The 20,294-nt window shown below is 36.0% G+C and overlaps 1 protein-coding gene across 2 annotated transcripts in view; it reads right to left on the minus strand.

The window, feature by feature from the left end:
* STXBP4 (syntaxin binding protein 4) overlaps positions 1–20,294 on the minus strand; it is a 212,961-nt gene that overhangs the window by 63,200 nt on the left and 129,467 nt on the right. The window lies entirely within an intron of this gene.

Genomic DNA, 20,294 nt, shown 5'->3' on the forward strand with positions numbered 1-20,294 from the left:
CATCACTCTATCTGACTTCAAACTATACTACAAGGCTACAGTAACCAAAACAGCATGGTACTGGTACCAAAACAGAGATATAGACCAATGGAACAAAACAGAGCCCTCAGAAATAATACCAGACATCTACAGCCATCTGATCTTTGACAAACCTGACAAAAACAGGAAATGGGGAAAGGATTCCCTATTTAATAAATGGTGCTGGGAAAATTGCCTAGCAGTAAGTAGTAAGCTGAAACTGGATCCTTTCCTTACTCCTTATATGAAAATTAATTCAAGATGGATTAGAGCCTTAAATGTTAGACCTAAAACCATAAAAACCCTAGAAGAAAACCTAGGTAATACCATAGGCACGGGCAAGGACTTCCTGTCTAAAACACCAAGAGCAACGGCAACAAAAGCCAAAATTGACAAATGGGATCTAATTAAACTAAAGAGCTTCTGCATAGCAAAAGAAACTATCATCAGAGTGAACAGGCAACTTTCAGAATGGGAGAACATTTTTCTAATCTATCCATCTAACGAAGGGCTAATATCCAGAATCTACAAAGAGCTTAAACAAATTTACAAGAAAAAAACAAACAACCCCATCAAAATGGGCAAAGGATATGAACAGACACTTCTCAAAAGAAGATATTTATGCGGCCAACAAACATATAAAAAAAAATCTAATCACCACTGGTAATTAGAGAAATGCAAATCAAAACGATAATGAGATACCATCTCACGCCAGTTAGAATGGCGATCATTAAAAAGTCAGGAAACAACAGATGCTGGAGAGGATGTGGAGAAATAGGAATGCTTTTACACTGTTGGTGGGAGTGTAAATTAGGTCAACTATTGTGGAAGACAGTGTGGCTATTCCTGAAGGATCTAGAACCAGAAATGCCATTTGACCCAGCGATCCCATTACTGTGTATATACCCAAAGGATTATAAATCATTCTAATATAAAGACACATGCACACATATGTTTATTGCAGCACTGTTCACAATAGCAAAGACTTGGAACCAACCCAAATGCCCATCAATGATAGACTGGATAAAGAAAATGTCATACATATACACCACAGAATACTATGCAGCCATAAAAAAGATGAGCTCATGTCCTTTGTAGAGACATGGATGAAGCTGGAAACCATCATTCTCAGCAAACTAACACAGGAACAGGAAACCAAACACTGTATGTACTCACTCATAAGTGGTAGTTGAACAATTAGAACACATGGCCACAGAGAGGGGAACATCACATACCAGGGCCTGTCTGGGGGTGGGAGGCTGGGGGAGTGATAGCATTAGGAGAAACACCTAATGTAGATAACGGATTGATGGGTACAGCAAACCACCATGGCACATGTATACCCATGTAACAACCCTGAAAGTTCTGTACATGTATCCCAGAACTTAAAGTACAAAAAAAAAGAAAAAAAAAAAAAGAAAAGAATTCACAAATTGCTAGTAATGAGATACAATGTAGGCATTCGACAGGAATAAATAATGCTAAAATTTTGTTTTCATCATGGGTGTACAAAGAAGGAAGCTAAAAATAAATGAAGAAAAAGATAAAGGCATTTCATTTTCAATTATTGTCAAGTTATAAAAATGTTTGTACTTTTATGTGATGCAAAGATAGAGAACATAGACATAACAAATGAGTCCATTATGTCAGTATCATTTGCAATCAGACAAGCTTCTGGCATTTACTAACTCTGAACGTGTCTCAAACAAAACTATACAAAACTCTGTAGATTGAGAAAAAATAAAGAGAATTGTGAAGTAATCGGAATTCATATTAGGTTTTTAAAGCTCCTTTTATTTACAAAAGCAGTTCACTAATGTCTATATTCTCATGGTTCATTCATGCTTCCTTGTACATAAATAAATATCATGTATGCTTTTTCATTCCCAAAAGTCTAAGAAGGAATTGTGCTACAGGAAAAGGGTGAATTTCCCTCTTTCTTATTGAATGTACATTCGGATGAGATAACTTAATGAGGAATTCATTCATTAATCATTGAGTATCAACTGTGTCAAGCACCATGATAGGTACTAGAAATGTTAAGCTGAATAAGACAGTATCAGATGGTAAGGAGGGAGAGCTATTTCTCTCAGGAAGATTCATAGTGGTGTTTCTAATATAACAGCTGCTGTTTGCTTCTGGAGGCTGGTGTCTTAATTAAGATGGTAAAAAATCACCCTTCTAATTCCCCCAAATTTCTTTTGATTAGACAGAAAAGTGTCAAGGGGGTAGTGAGGATGTTTATCTCTCATAAGGAGTCTGAAGAGTGACTAAAAGCCCTAATAATGTAATTTCTATCCCTTATGCCAATAGAACAATATTTTTTAATCCAGGAAAAATTCTAGCCTTGCCACTGTGAAGGTCATTTTCCCACTGGGAAGATAGAAGCAAATGGCAATAGTTTATGGTGTTAATTTATATTGTGGTATAACAAACTACCACACACATAGCAGCTTAAAACAATACATGTGTATTATCTCATGGTTTCTCTAGGGCAGGAGTCTGGGCATGGCTTAGTTGAGTCCTCCGCTTAGATCTCATAAGGCTTCAATCTACAGGTTGAGCATGGCTGTGGTCTCATCTGAGGCTTGACTGGGGAGCACTGAAGGCTTCATCCAGAGACTGTCCTCAGCTCCTTGTCATAAGTCTCCTAACATAGCAGCTCATATCTTTGAAGCCAGTAAAGAGTGCAAGATTCCAGCAAAATTGGCACTAAAATCTCATGCAATATAATCATGTACATCCTGTGACTTTGCTGTATTGTATAGTTACAAGCAAATCACAGGTCCCAAACATACTCCAAGGGAGAGGATCACACAAAGGCATGAACACCAGGAAACAGGAATCATGGAAACCACCCAAAGAATTTGTCCAACACAATTCTTAGACTCTTCCTCTCTGTATTACCTTTAAAAACCAATTCTTCTACTTTTCCATTATTGCTTTAAATGTAGTTCTTCTCATCTTTATTTTTCAAAGTTTAAGTTAATCCTGGCCTTAACTTTCCTAACACTATTTGTAAAAGTTTTTGTTAGTTCTAGGTTGTTTCTTTGTCTATCTTTTGTATATTTGTTTAAACATGTAAGTTCATTAAAGAATTCTGTTAAGCTTCCCTTGATTTACTTGTGTACTTTTATGCTTTTTCCTTATTTAGGCTATAAGTAATCATACACAGTAGTGTTAACCTTTTAGGATTTCTTACCCTACAAGCTATGTTCCCATCCATAGTCTCTAAACATGAGAATAAACTCATTTTAGCCAAGTTTAAAACAAAACAAGACAAAACAAAACTGCGCCCATGTAGTCTGTAATATATGACCAGATCTGTACATAATTAAACAATCACACCCTCTTTAGCATCTTTTGGTAGAAATACAATTCTAGCAGATATTAAAATAGTTGAAATGCTTCAGTATTGCAACAGGTTGGCAGGCACTAATGATCCACTTTCAGAAGGCATCATTCATACTCCTTTTATGCCTGGGCTGGTTGAGGTTCACTCTAATGGTTTTATTTTGGTTTCTTCCTTTTTATATCTCTCATGCTCATTATTGGTGTATCATCCTCACTCACAATCATCACTTTCTGTACAGGAAACTTTGTAGTCTTATTCCCCGTCTATAAGGTGTGTTGCTCTGAAAAAAAGGTATAACCTTCCACAGAAAGATTTTAATCAGAAAGTCTCAGCAGATGGTATGTGGTACCTACTTAGGATCTCTATATACAAGAGTTGATTCTGTTCTTCCTGCAAGTTTTATCTACTTCAATACTGAGCTTCACCTGCTTGCTTTATACTAAAGGACATTAGCAAAGCTGGCCTATGTTCTTAGTGCCTGATAAATTGTATTCAACAAATATTTCTGGAAAGAACGGACTGTTTGACATCTATCTGTACATACAAGTAGGTACAGTAATGTACTGCATAACCATGTTTCAGTCAATGACAGACCATATTTGTAGCAGCGATTCTATAGGATCATAATACTGTATTTTTGCTGTACCTTTTTCATGTTTAGATACACAATACTTAGAATTATAATTGCATACAGTATTCAGTACAGTTTTTGCTATACATACTTGAAGCCTAGGATTAATAGGCTATAAGCCATATAGCCTAAATAGATAGTAGGCTATACCACCGAGGTTTGTTTGTATGATATTTACACAATGATGAAATTGCCCAATGATGTATTCTCAGAATATATCCCTGTCATTAACCAATACATGATTATAATCTGTATATTATATTTATGCATATAAATTGGTATTTCTGTATATAGACTTTGGAAGTGAAACTGAAGGGCCAAAAAAATGTGCATTTAGATTCCTAGAGATACAGCTAGACTGCTCTCCAAAAAAATTGAATCTAGTAAACAACTATCAACAGTATATGAGTGTGCTGGTTTCCTCAAGTATTTACTAACACTGTAGATGACAAATCACTGTTAATATATGGCACTCTGGTGAATAAAAATGGTGTCTCATTGTTTGAAGTTCATTCCTAAGTAAATGAAATTAAAATATATATATACAACATTCATCTGTTAAATATTAAATGTGCTTACTAACAGATATTAAGCACAATAATAAAATATGAGTGTCTCATGAATACCTGCTATGTACCAGGCACTGTTCTAGGTGTTACCTAATTGTGGTAAAGAAGATGTTCAAGATCACCGTTCTCAAGAAGCTTATATTTTACTAAAGGAGGTAGAAAATAAACAAGTAAACAAACAAACAACAAATAAAGTGCTGTGAAGAGAATAAAATAGGGGAGTGAAGAGAATAAAATAGGGGAGTGAGATAGAGTATTGGAGGTGGAGAGAAGGTCAACATTAGACAGGTGATTAGGTACAGCCTTTCTGACAGTAGACAATTAAACTGGGAGCTTCATGATAGAATGAACTGGATCTCTCAATCCAAACTATTCTCTTTGCTTTTCTCAAACACACCAGGCACACTCCTGTCTCAGGGCCTTTCCACTTGCTGTTCCTTCTGTCTGGAACACTTTTCGTTCAGGTATCTATATGGCTTACTCCTACCTCACATGGATGAAATGCCTGTGAATATCTAGTTTATGGGTTTGCAGGGAACTACTGGCTATTTAGACCTCATCCCTATGCAATTTTAGTATTTCCATTTTCTATACAAGTTCAGCAAGGCTTCCTTCATTCCATATATAAGACTGTATGAAATGTTTCCAGGGGGCCTTTGAGGTTGCCAGTTAGATATAAACTTCTTTATTATTTCAATCTTTATATCCATTAAATAAATTTGAGTTGAAGACTGATTTCTTACCTAAAATTACTGCCACTTGAAAGCATGAAATGTTACTTTGCAATTGTTTTCCAGGGTTTTAGCACACAGTTTCTCACATGTTCCCAAAGAAGTAATGTAACGATAGATTATAGAAATCTACATTAGTAGAAATTGTTCATTATCTTCCAGGGTCTCTAGTTCTTAAGAAAAAGGAGGTGCGGAAGATAATGGTTTAAGGCTGTAAGGACAAAATAATCCTTTTACGCAATGACAATGAAAAATGAAGATTATAATGATGATGACGATAATGAGAATATTAAGTACCTACCAGATGTAAGCCATAATATTTTCAATGAGCTGGCCACTTCAGATACATTAGCTTTAATCCTCAGGACAAACCTAAGGGTTGGTGATATCTCCATCTTCACAGATGAAAAAAAAATGAGACTCAGCCAACTTATAGAATTCTCAAAGCCAAATCTATTATGCCACAGAGCTGGCATTTGAACTTTATAGCATATGATCTTTTCACTACTCTGCTTCTCTACAAGCAAAAATGAATCTACTTTTTGGATAAAAATAGAATTAAGGTGTGAACTAATTTATTTTATTTATCTGTAGTAAAAACTACAGGCAATTTTTTACGAATGTTACTTCATTTTTATCCTATAATGTTTAGAGACAAATACATCATTTTTTCCATTTTATAAATGGGGCAAAAGTGAGGTTGAATAATTTACTTAAGGCTGTAAAATAACTTGTCTAAGAAGCAAGTTTTCTCACTCTGAATATTTTTCCTATTCTACTTTCGACTTTAACTTTCGTTAGAATTCTGGAGTTATTATAAAAGAAATGGGAAACACAAATAGCACTGTGTAGTCCTAAGAACTAATTGCTTTATACTTTTTTATCAATAATGTCGGTTGGAAAAGGTCACATATTTTCAGAAAAAAAAACTATTAAAGATTCAGTTGTTGACTTTACATCTTCATTTTTTTTGTCATTCAACAAAGATTTATTATTCACTTATTATGAGGTCGGCACTGTGCTTGTCACTAAAGATGCAAAGCAGTTTAGGATAAAATTCAGTGAGAAGAAAAACATACAAATAGATAATTACAAGGCAATATGAAAAGAGCAATAATACAGGTTTGAGCAAAGAGCTGTTAACTCTGTCTGGAGGTTTAAGCTCACTTTATGGAGGAGTGCCTCCCCAGTTTTAAGATCTTTACCTAGGCACATTTATTATTCCCTCTTTACGTATTGTTATGCAAATAGTCCCAAAGAGAGCTTTTGTTTCTTACTGTGAGATCTCCATGAGGCTTAAAAATTCTTTTACTTAAAAAATAAGCTTTAAAGTTCAGCAGTAACAAATGCTTGCTCTTAAGGAAAAAAAAAAAAAAAGCAATATAAAAGTTTCTAATAAAAAACAGATAATCTCCCAAACCTATCTCCTGAGAAGATCAATGTTATCAGTGAGGGAGATATCTTATAGCAGACTGAAAACTACTGAAGCTTCTTGAGGCAATGCAATCTATTGCTTTATCTTGAATACTTGTAAGTCATGAAAATTAGGTAAGATGAGGTATATTTTATTTAATGATTCTAATTAAAATAAAAATTGAACTCTAAAACATAAACTCCAGCCTGGACAACATGGCAAAATCCCATCTTTACAAAAAATCCCAAAAATTATCTGAGTGTGGTGGTGTGTGCCTGTAGTCCCAGCTGCTCAGGAGGCTGAGGTGGGAGGATCACTTGAGCCAGGAAGGTTGAGGCTGCAGTGAGCTGTGATCACACCACTGCACTCCAGCATGGGCAACAGCATGAGACCTTGTCTACAAAAACAAAACAAAACAAAACCCAAACACATAAAACCCCTATAAACCTATAGTTACAGAGCAAAGCACTTTCATAGTAGGTCACTTAATCCTTGAGACAACTATATGAAGACTGTACCCTGACTTCAGAGACAGGAAGCGAATACTCAGGGAGGTCATCGTATTTCACCAAATCTAAGGTGCCATCAATCTTAACACACCATGCTATTTTATATTCTTTAAAAGACAAAAAAAAATTATCAGTTCAATTGTGACATAATGTCTTAACTACATTCCTATGAGACTCACAGGATTTATTAGGAACCCTGGACTGAGAATTAGAAGACCTGAATTAGGATTCTCACATTGTCCTTTCCAAACTTGTGACTTAAGCAAATCATTAAGCTCTATGAGCTTTGATCTTTCCATATCTTTTAAACTAAAAAGAATAATGTCTCTCTCACAGGGTTGCTGTGAGGGCATATTAATGTAAAACAGAACTTTAGAACTGCAAAACTGATAAAAATTTAAAACCTTTTGTGTCAATGTTATTATTTTTAAAAATATTATCTGTAACAGTAATATTAATACTCTGTTGTTGAAGGCAAGAACTGAACTTCTGGATCCAAACTGAACTATTTTATCATGACAAATAATTATGAAAGCTCTTACTGCACACATTTTAGTACTGCCGCCTTTTCTGAGATGAGCTGTTAATACTTTGTCCTCATGTGAACTCTGGAAAATACCTATTCCACTAACCCAAAATAATGCATTCAGTTTGGATGAGGAGATTTTCAGGCCTTGAGGGAAGATGTTTCTTTCCGGCATCATTTACGTTTTGTTTGTCCAGTTATAGGACTGAAACATGGACTATACTTTAGGCATTCTATCATTATAGTCAGTTCTAATTGTGAAAAGAATCAGAGTTTCATCTTTTGAAAAAGTGATAATTGACTATATTTTACCACTGACGCCTTCTAGAATCTTAGAGGCAGTCCTTGTATTTTTCAGCCTTTGTGCTTGTAACCATTTTATGTGATAGACTGTTCACACGTTAGTAGTAAGGTATACAGATTTTACTTGATTAAATACTAGATAGTATACATCCTGCAATCCCCTTGACAGCTACTATATTCCTGCCTGTAGTGGGAATTAAGTCTTGCTTGTCTAGCTGTGTCTTCATATCTTAAGGCTATCAGTAGTGTATGTGATTAAAGTATATATCTGAAATAGTTTCTTGGAAATGATCTTCTGTGAAAACCCACAATATGTGGGAGCTTTGGGATTGACTCACACTAGATATTTGTTTTTGTATGTTAAACACTAGAAACATCATGGCTTCCTGATTTTTATGAGCGAAGAACTGTCTATGTTTGTTTCCTGTGTACCAACAGAGATTAGTAGATTGCTGCTATGTATCTGGTGGTATTAAATAATTTCAGCACGTTTTTAGGAATTTGTTTGATGAAAAAAGCAAATACCCAATAGTTGATTAGTGCAGAGAAGGCACAATAGAAAAACATGGAGTAGTCTAAGATCCAAGATGACAGCAGATCTGTCTGTGCTACCGGACTTTTGTTTACTCATTGAACCAATATGCACATGAATAGGGAAGTTTAAAAATTAACACCGAATTTCAGGTGTTCCAAAAAGTTATACATGCTGACATATTACTAATCCTATTTAAAAAATAAATATTTGTTAGCTGTTACTTCAAACTGAGCCCAAGTTACCACTATCTCCCACCTCAATCACTGCAATAGCCAACTAGTCTTCCTGCTTTCTTCACTCTTGCTACTCTTAGAGCCCAGTTTTAAACAAACACCCAAAGGATCTTTTAAAATGTAGATCATATCATGTCACTCCTTCTGCCTTCCTATGGCACTTAAAATAAAATCCAAACTCCTTAGTATGGTGTTCAAAGCCTTGTATTATCCGGCTTCTTGCTACACATCCACCCTTATCTCGTGCTACTCTCCTGCTTGCTTATACATATAAGATACACTGGCATTTTTTTTTTTTTCCTGTCCCTCAAATATGTCAAGTTTGTTCCTATCTCACAGCTTTTGTACTGGACCTGAAAGGTCCTTCCCATAGTTTTTGTTCCCAGCTGAGTCTGGGATGCAATGTTACCTCTTCAAAGCAGGCTTATTTGTCAATTAATCTAATGCAGCATCCCCACTTACTCATCTTTCCTAATATATCATCTGGTTTTATTATATGCATAACACTCATCACTGTCTACAATTACTTTTTTAATTTATTTGTTAACTTGCTTGTCCATCTCTGTCCACTACAATTTACCTAAGCAGCTTGATAGCAAGGACCTTGTTTGTGTTGTTATCCTAGGGTCTGGCCCATCGTAGATACTCAACAAATAGTTCTGGAAAGAATGAAATAATGAATGTAAATCATTACCTTTTCTTAAGTGATATGTTTTTCTCTTTAACTCATTTTTTCTGGAAATAAAATTGTACCAGGAAAATAATTATTTCTCTTGTTGCTGTCAATATTTTGCCAACTTAAAGTTCAATCACCCAAGATTAAATTTGATATATTTTTCTTAATGGAACCTTACAGCAGTGACCTACTTTCAGTTTGAAACAACACAGGAGAATATGTGAGTTCGCCATTTCCTTGAATGGCAAAGTGCCACAAATATTTGTTGTGGTTACTATCTGGCTTTGAATAATCAAGTCACCAGACAACAGGTCTGTTTTACAAAAACAGGTAAAATTTCTCTCAAATGACATAGAATCACATAATAAGCTATTATCTAATGCTTGGAACATCATCCCAATTCTAGGACAAAAAATAGCATAATTACTTTATGTACAGGAAAATACCATAATGTCCATTCTAAATATTAATAGTATAGTTGACTTTCATTAAAGAAACAGAGTTTTGGCTGGGCACAGTGGCTCAGGCCTATTATCCCAGCACTTTGGGAGGCCAAGGCGGGCAGATCACTTGTGGCCTGGAGTTCAAGACCAGCTTGGCCAACATGGCAAAACCCGTCTCTACTAAAAATACAAAACTTAGCTGGGCATGGTGGAACACACCTGTAATCCCAGCTACTCGAGAGGCTGAGGCATGAGAATCCCTTGAACCCAGGAGGTAGAGATTGCAGTGAGCCGAGATTGTGCCACTGCATTCCAGCCTGGGCGATAGAGTGAGGAATGAGGCAAAGAATGATGAATGTCTGAGGTCCAGAAGAAGTAGAATGAGAAGATGCCATATCAAGTCTGAGCTTTAGCTTGTAAAGAAGGGAAGAATTTAAAAGACAAATCCCATCCAAGGCCTTTAAAATGTTACAGTACTGCTTTTCCCTTTTTTCTCAGAAAACCTTTTCTAATCTGCTTACGTAACTTCTAGTTAGCTTCAGACGTAACAAAAAAAGGCAGCTACTACTTACATTCTTCTTAAAAGTTAATATATTGCTGATTTCAGAGAGGAACACCTGAAGTGATGCAGGAGGCTTGCACAGACAAATATATGCAATCAGATGGTTACCGCTTGACAGTCTTATTTTGAATTGGTTGAGTAAAAATAACATAGATATTGAACTAACCTGTAAAAGTTGAACATTCATTTCTTTTGTTGCCTAAAATAATGTGCTAAAGATTTTTCAGAGTCATGAAACATACTAAATTACACTGTTGTTAATAAAATACAAGATCATGATCTTTCTTTACTGAGAGAAATTAGGACTTTTTTGTTGTTAATAGAAATATTTTCAAAATGTTATGTATTTCATTTCATTTATTTATTTATTGTTATTATTTCAATAATTTCGGGGGAACAGGGTGTTTAGTTACATGGATAAGTTCTTTAGGTGTGATTTCTGAGGTTTTGGTGCAGCCATCACTCGAGCAGTGTACACTGCACCTAATGTGTAGTCTTTTATCTCTTAACCCCCTCCCATCCTTCCCACTAAGTCCCCAGAGTCCATTGTGTCATTCTTATGTCTGCGTCCTCATGTCTTAGCTCCCACTTATAAGTGAAAAAAGGCTGTTTGGTTTTCCATTCCTGAGTGAGTTCCGTTAGAATAATGGTAACATCCATATTTTTGATATTAGAGGTTGAGTACCCCTTATCTGAAATGCTTGGACCAGAAGTATTTAGGATTATGAAATATTTGCATATACATAATGAGGTATCTTAGGAATGGGACTCAAGACTAAAACATAAAATTCATTTGTTTCATAAGCACCTTTTACACAGCTTTTATAGAATATTTGTAACAATTGTGTGCATGAACCAAATTTGTAAACATTGAACCACCAGAAAGCAAAGGTGTCACTATTCTGGTCAACCATGTGGACAATCTGTGGTTGTCTGGCATCACCATCATGCTTGCTCAGAAAAAAATATATCAAAGCTGAAGTGGGCTGCGAGGGTGTTTTGTTTCGTTTCGTTAGTGTTTTTTTCTCTTGGGGACATTGAATAAATTGTGTTATGCTCCCGCGTTTTGACTACAACCCATCATGTGAGGTCAGGCGTGAATTTTTCCACTTCTGGGGCCATATCTGCACTCAAAAGTTTTGGATTTTGGGGCATTTCAAATTTAGGATTTCAGATTTGGGATGTTCAATCCATATAAGAAATGTAGTAATAAAAATACATGTATATACTTATACACATCTTTTGCAAATAATAACAGGTGGGAGGTGGGGTTATTGAGTGAGAACATATGACCATTAAAAACATTTTAACTTTCACAAAAACCTTCCAAATGGATATTTAAAAAGCTCTTGATATATACTGCAAAACTGATTCCCAAGGATGTCTCCTGCCAATTTATATTCCCCACCTGTAGTGGATGAAATGTTTACTTTCAACTTTAATTAGTGGCAGGCCCAGATGGCTCCTAAACTGGAGGGATTTTTTTAAATGCCTAATATATAAGCAATTTAAGAAAACAAAGTATATTCTCTACAGAAGGATTCCTGCCCCTTGCTTCCTTTGCTTAGGCATCATTTAGGGCCTCATGGGTGTAGAAACCTTAGCTCCAACTGCTGATCTCAATTCTGTGAAATCTCTGAAGTTTAAAATCCTACTTATCATGATAGTTTCATATTGTTTCTGATGCAAGGTGATATTCCTTTCTTGTTTTTTATCTAAACACACACACACACACACACACACACAATTTAAAATGTCATTTCTATGTGTAAGAGCAGAATGGGAAGGTTTTAGCATGAGATCCTTCTTCTATCTTGATCCTGAAGTCCATTGTGAATCTTGACAGCTATATTTCCTGGCTTTAATACTGTGGACCTTTTCATAATCATATATTAATATGTATATGTATACATTTGTTTATAAGAGCTCGAATAGCTTGAATGTGTGTGTATATATACACGTTATATATGTCATACATTTTTATTCATAAAAGCTCGAATTTAGAGAACTCTCTACTCAGAACTGGTTTCTGACATTTTAAAGAATATGTAGACCCTTTGATTGCCTTAAAATTTGACCAAATTGTTGTTGGAATTACCCTCTCAAACCTCTGGGTGAAATGTACCCTTGCATTATGAGTTTAAGGATGACTCAGCAGTCTGAGTGGGGTGAAAAGTGACTTAGAACAAGAGGTGGCTGTGCAGAGCGATGTGGCTTTTGGTGCCGAAGCTGTCGTGACAGCTCCTCTTACACTTAAAGCTTCCTGTATGCCCCCGTGTCTGTCAGATCTAAAGTGTATCTCTGCTTTCTAAAGGATCAAGCCCCAGTTGTCCTTCTGCTTGACAAATAATCTATGTGAACCTGAGGATTTCAACAAATGCCATTGACTCACTAAGATAAAAAAGAGTGAAAAGAGATCATCTGTCCCCTACCCCCAGCCTGTCTTTGACTTTATTCATTACTCCTTCAACTCAGAACATATTAAGAGTGTCCTCCTGCCAGGGTTCCTGCCAGCCAGCTATTCCCACAATCGCTACTGTTGTTTAGCAGTGGGAGTAACAGGTTGACCCTTCCTGCTTTCCTTCCATGTGGTCCTACCTCTCCTATATTAAAAAGTTTTTAGGATTCACCTGTAACTGCCAGTGCTTTTGAAGATTTTTGCCTTATTTTATATTCTAGTTATCATTTCCATGAGGCCTGAAGGAAGGTAGTTAGAGGCCTGTGATTATGCTGCCAATTTAACAAGAAGTCAATATATTCTCTTTTTATTAAAGGCCTCATTTGGCTTATCTGGCCAGATTTTTTCTTATTATGTATTTTTAATGATAGAACTGCCTCTTTTGTTACATAATCATTTTGTCAATCTATATGTCAGTTAAACAGAAACTGCAGTTCTGAACGGGTAGTTCAAAACTATTTTATTTCAAATAAAAACTACACAAAGGCATTATACTGATATAGAACATGTAAATATAAGGAGATCAATAGAAGCATCTCCAGGGATTCCAATACTAAATAAAAATGCCTATTCTGCTTTCAGACTGTTTCAATATAAATAATGACAGAACAGACAAAAGTTTCCTCACAGTTAGCAATAAACAACTAAAAGATAAGATACTGATTAAGACATTTAGCCACAGTTTCCTGTGACAATTACATTCTAACTCAACATCAATAATAACATTAAATGATATATATTATGAAAAGCTCTCATCTACCATATTTTCAAATGTATCCAAGTTGAAAGAAGCTTTAGACAATAATAATTTAATACCTACCATAAGGAGAAAGTAAAATTAAATTAATTACTTTAAATAACAATCATGTGGCACCAGCAGTAGTCATGTCAGTGGCAGCAGCAGCAGCAACAACAATATCCATATAGGCATCTTACCCTACCAGAGGTTCTTTTGGGAATTTCATACGTACTATTTAATCGTTCAATCCTGCCACTTTGATGTTATGAGACCCACTTGTTATATGCAAAAACAGACCTAGACGTTAAGTAATTTGGCTAGTGAAATTGGATGAACAATTGGGGTGCTCTGTGGCGCATCTCTAAGGAACATCAGAGATTCTGTGGAGCATTGTTTACATGTATTCAAACTGCTGCTTCCTTCCAGCCTGCCTCTATGATTTACACACTTCTCCACTGTTAGAGGTATTCTGGTGATGCTGGGATGACCATGTGTGCAATGATGTGAAAAGCATTCATGTTCCTTATACATGGGAGAGTCTTAGGTAGGGGTTTGTAAATACTCTGAAAATGGATGCAAAATGTGTGTAATCTCACATTTCTGGGAAGAGGGTTTCATCAGATTCCAATGGAGTCCACAATCCAGGAAAGGTTTGGAATTGTCTTCTAGGCCTGGTGTGGTGGCTAACGCCTGTAATCCCAGCAGTTTGGGAGGCCAAGGCAGATGGATCACTTGAGGTCAGGAGTTTGAGAACAGCCTGGCCAACATGGTGAAACCCTGTTTCTACTAAAAATACAGAAAATAGCTGGGCATGGTGGCAGGCACCTGTAATCCCAGCTACTCAGGAGGCTGAGGTAGGAAAATTGCTTGAATCCAGGAGGTGGAGTTTGTGGTGAGCCAGGATCACATCACTGCACTCCAGCCTGGGTGACAGAATTGTCTTCTAGATATTCCTTAGAGACTGGTTTTAAGCTGTAAGAGCCAAGAAACCTTACCCTTCAGCTTTCTGAGAAAATCCCATAGTATAACATCCTAGAGAACATTTATATTAAGAAGAAAGTAGAGGCAATTACCCAAGTAAAAATTTCAAATTGTAACTTGAAATAACCAGATAGTCAAGGCAAAGAAAGAAAACGAGGTGAGGGTTGTCGCTGAATTATCTACCTCATGGTAGTTAGTAATTTTCTGTTTTCCATGGAATCGATGGAATCGATCTTAGAAAAAGCTGCTGCTTAAAGACAAAGAAAATCAGTTGAATTTAATCTGAATTATTAAACTTGAAAGCTATGTCATATAAACCTATAAAAAGTACTGGCAAAATGTGCCAACATTAGCAATTATATTTCTAAATAAAAGGACAACATAGATGTGCTAGTTTTAAACATCAAAGCATAACCCTTGCAAGAGACAATACTTTTATAAGGAAAACTATAAAATACTCATGGAAGAAACTGAAGAGGCTATAAATAAATGGAAGGACATCCCATGCTCACAGATCAAAATAATTATTAATAATACTGTTAAAACGACAATGCTACCCAAAGCAATCTACACATTCAATGCAATCTCCATCAAAATACCAATGACATTCTTCATGGAAATAGAAAAAAAACCTCTAAAATTTGGATGGAACCACAAGAGACCCTGAACAGCCAAAGTACTCCTGAGCAAAAAGAACAAAGCTGGAGACATCACACTACCAGACTTCAAAATATACTACAAAGCTACAGTAATCGAAACAGCATGGGACTGGCCTAAAAACAGACACACAGACCAACGAAACAGAATAGACAACCCAGAAATTAATCCACATATTTACAGCCAACTGATTTTTGATAAAGGTGCCAAAAGCACTGGGGAAAGGATAGTCTCTTCAATAAATGGTACTGGAAAAACTGGATATCCATATGCAGATGAATGACATCTCACCCTATACAAAAATCAACTCAAAATGAAGCAAAGACCTAAATGTAAGATCTGAAACTATAAAACCACTAAGAGAAAAAATAGGGGAAACACTTCAAGACAATGGTCTGGGAAAAGATTTTATGAATGAGACCTCAAAAGCACAGGCAACAAAAGCAAAATAAACAAATGGGATTATATCAAACCAAAGACCTTCTGCACAGCAAAGGTAACAATCAAAAGTGAAAATATAACCTATAGAATTGGAGACAATATTTGCAAACTACTCATCTGACAGGGAATTAATATCCAGAATACACAAGAAACTCAAACTACTAGCAGAAAATCAACAGCAAAAAACCAATCAATCTGATTTAAAAAGTGAGCAAATGATCTGAACAGACATTTCCCAAAAGAAGACATATAAATGGCCAGCAAACAGATGAAAAATGCTCAACATCACTAATCAGCAGGGAAATGCAAATCAAATCCACAATGAGTTATCATTTCAACCTAGTTAAGGTGACTATTATCGAAAATACAGAAAGTAAATGCTGGAGAAGATGCAGAGAAAAGGGAACCCTTGTACACCACTGGTGGGAATGTAAACTTGCACAGCCACTATGGAGAACTGTACAAAAGTTCCTTAAAAAACGAAAATAGAACTACAATATGAGTCAGCAATCCTACTACTGGGCATTTATTCAAAGAAAAGAAAGTCAGCATATTGAAGAGATATCTTGCCATGTGTATTGCAGCACTATTCACAATAGCCAATATATGGAATCGATCTTAGTGTCCAACAATAGATGAATGGATAAGGAAAATATAGTGTATGTGTGTGTGTGTCCCTGCATATGAATAAAAAAGTTGATCTCATAGAAGTGAAAAGTAAAACAGAGGGTACTAAAGACTGGAAGGACAGGGAGAACAGGGGGATAGGGAGAGATTTGTTAAAGGATAAAAAATTACAGCTAGATAGAAGGAATAAGTTCTAGTGCTCTATACTAGTGCAGGATGAGTATAGTTAACAATAATGTACTACATAGTTTGAAATAGCTAGAAGGAGGATATTTTATGTTCCCAACCCAAGGAAATGATCAATGTTTGAGATGATAGATATGCTAGTTATTCTTATCTGACTATTATACATTATGTGTATCAAAATATCACTACGTACCCCATGCATACATACAATTATTACTTGTCAATTGAAAATAAAATTAAACTAAAATTTTAAAAACCTGATTGCATAATTAATTTATAACCAGCATGCAAATTACTGACTATCATTGGGGGAAAAAAAGTGCAGATGAATTTTTTTAATTTTCTTCGAAATAAGTTCTACTGAATTTCGAATATTTTCTTTGAATAATCATTTTTGACAGATATTCAAGTTAATGATAGCAAGGTAATGAAAATTAATGATGGTAACGTCCGCTGGGCTATGTCTACACAGGTGTTTCCCTACACTGTGGCCACCCCAACGTAAAAATGTCTGGTATATAAAATTCCGAACTTACACATAACACATTAGGAGTGATTATTTTCATCCCTCCTAAAACCCACAGAATTTCTTCACATAATTAGCCCTTATGAGTTTTTGACATATAATTTGATTTTTACAAACATATTAGGTAATACAGATTTTTAAGTATATACTTATTGTGAAAACTGAGTAGACACTATGACACTATGAGAGGCATAGTTTCCAATCCTCCATAACACAGTTGTGAAATCAGAACTTACCCCAGAGGGTCTCTGAATGTTACCCCATACCAAGCCAAGCCATCTAATACCCAGAACTGTACTGAAAACATCATTTTCATAGTTAATTAACATGGACGTTTACATCTTTCTTTCTCTGTCTCTCATTCTGTTTTCATCTATTCTCCAGCATGGGGAAGATTAAAAATGGCAAACTACAGGGATGGTGGAATGTTAGAAGCAAGCAGAAAGACAACTAGCAGGTAAGGTGACATTAGGAAAGAGACAGAAAAACAACCAACATCTAACACACTAATCTACTAATATGCCATATATTAATGGGTACTTGTAATAATGTTTACTGAGCCATCCCAACTAAATTAACTTCCATTTAACACACACAATGTATCACATTTTATTCTTTAAAGATGGCCACAATAATAACTTCTAACTATATACTCTTCTATAAAGAGATCTTGTCACTTTCCCATACATGGGTGGAGTCTAAGTCCCATCACCTCAAATTTGCATTGATGAACAGAATATGGTGAAAGTGAGGCTGTGTGACTTCTGAGGCTGGGTCATAAAAAGTGATACAGCTTTTGTCTTATTCACTGAAATACCTATGCTGGAGCCTTGAGCCACCACACAAGAAGTTTAACTACCTTGAGGTCACCATGCTAGGGAGGCCAAATATAGGTAGGTGTTCCAGTTGATAGCCAAAGATGAGCTCCCATCTTAGATGTCCAGCCCAGTAGAGTCATTAGATGATTGCAACCCCAACAGACATCTGACTGCAACCACGTGAGAGTGCTCTAACATGAGCTGCCTAGCTGAGGGCAGTTAGTTAACCAACAGGACCATGAGAGACAATACTAAATTGCTGGTTTAAGCCATTAACTTTTGGGTTGATTTGTTCTGCAGCAATGGTAAACGGAACAGCTTATTTTTTAAAAAGTGCTATGTCTATAGTTCAACCACAATTCAAAACTTATTCCCGAGTATGTTTTTTGTGCTAGGAATGTGATAGGTAGGTGCTTCAAATAAATTATATTATTTAATAATCAAACAACTTTTTTGAGTAATATCTTCATTTAGTGAAAAAGGAAACGTAACATACTTTTTAAAAGCTCTTTTCTGGCCGGGTGTGGTTGCTCATGGCTGTAATGCCAACACTTTGGGAGGCCGAGGCGGGTGGATTGCTTGAGTCCAGGAGTTCAAGACCAGGCCTGGGCAACGTGGAGAGACCCTGTCTCTACTAAAAATAAAAAAATAGCCAGGCATGGTGGTGTGCACCTGTGGTCTCAGCTACCTGAGAGGCTGAGACACCTGAACCTGGGGGTGGGAATGATGGGGGATGGGGGAGGAGGAGGTCGCAGTGAGCCGAGATTGAGCCACTGCACTCCAGCCTGGGTAGTAAAGCGAGACCGTGTGTTGAAAAAAAAAAAAAAACGCCTTATTGCATGCAACTACTTCTTGTGTTATGAGTGCAATGTGTTATTGATTCTTTAAGGATAATAACTCCATTTTATTTCAAGAATATAATATAGCTATCTTCAGAATATTAGAATAATACATTATATTTATTTAATTAAAGACTTTTTTTCTCTCTCTTCAGAATCTCCCTGTTACATAGTTCTTCTCACCCTTGGACCATTATTAGGTGAATGTTGGTTGTTGGTTCATATTTTAAACAAGGATCAACAATAGAGGTTCCCGCTAAGAATGGTATTACACCTAGGGGGCATTTTTGGAAATTTGTGAGGCATTATCTATCGTCACAGGGTTTGGGGATATTTTTGGCATTTAGTGAAAGGGTACTAGGAATGCTGAACATCCTATCATTATAGGATGCACCGAACAGTCCTATGCAACAAAGAATTGTTCTGTGTCCTGTATAATGTTTAAATGCCCTTCTAGATATTTATGGTGGTAAAACATCTGTTTTTAATTATTCAAATCTGGAACAAAATTCCATTTTTAGATAAACCCCAAATATTTTTGGATAGTTTTATACACATTACATTTCCTAGGCTTGTACCTAGTATATAAATTGATGGAAGATTTTACTTTCTTCTCTTCAGAACTTTACCATTGGTCACCATTTTGGACAATCATTTGAACATTACTGATGACAATCTGCTCATGCTATTTAAAATGACAATACAGTGTTCCTGTATCAGTCTACATTCATGGTTGCCACATTTACGGTGATTCTCTGTTTAGGTGCAGGCATCTGATGACTACATTATATATCCTAGTATAGTTGTACTAAAGCATTTACATATTGAAATATATATCATTTTATTATAAATCACCTCCCTCTTATTTCTCCTCTATAGTACATCAGCATGCCATTGATTTTTATAAATTATAGGTATAGTTAGGTAAATTACAATTTTCATTGCAGGAAAATAAAGGGTATGTAAGAAGTAGTTAGAAAAAGGGAGTTGATATTCATAAAGAAGCAAAAGTGTCTGGAGAGATACAAAGACACAAAGAGAGAAAGAGGAAAATATCCAATCATTTATGTTTTCCCCAAGGATCTCTCTGTCTGTTGGGAAGATGGAAGTTACTTAGAGCATTGCCTTACTTCTCTTTCTAGCCCAATGCTGACTCTAGAGGTATCTAGTGACAGGTCATGAAGCTCCTTTAGAGAGGTATTCTCCTGGCCCTAGCATAGGAGGATATGCCTGAGCCAGCAGCTCTGAAGACTAGGGAACTGGTTCAGCTATTCCAAGCCAGTTAATTAACTACCCTGCTGACTGCCCCAGAGTCTGTTCCCAGTATTCACTGTCTGTGATCCTGGGGTTTTTTCCACGGTTCTGCTTAACTCATTGAGTAGTTTTGTCTGTTATATTTGAGTTTTGGGGTCTTTTGCTCAGTTGGACTGTATGTTTAATCTTATTCTATCTGTGGTATATTATTATTTAACAACAAGTTCCTCAATGCTGATTCTACTCCTCCAGTTTCCAGTGCT

This window comes from Colobus angolensis, unplaced genomic scaffold (genome assembly GCF_000951035.1).
Source record: "Colobus angolensis palliatus isolate OR3802 unplaced genomic scaffold, Cang.pa_1.0 Scaffold37, whole genome shotgun sequence".
Lineage (NCBI taxonomy): Eukaryota > Metazoa > Chordata > Mammalia > Primates > Cercopithecidae > Colobus > Colobus angolensis.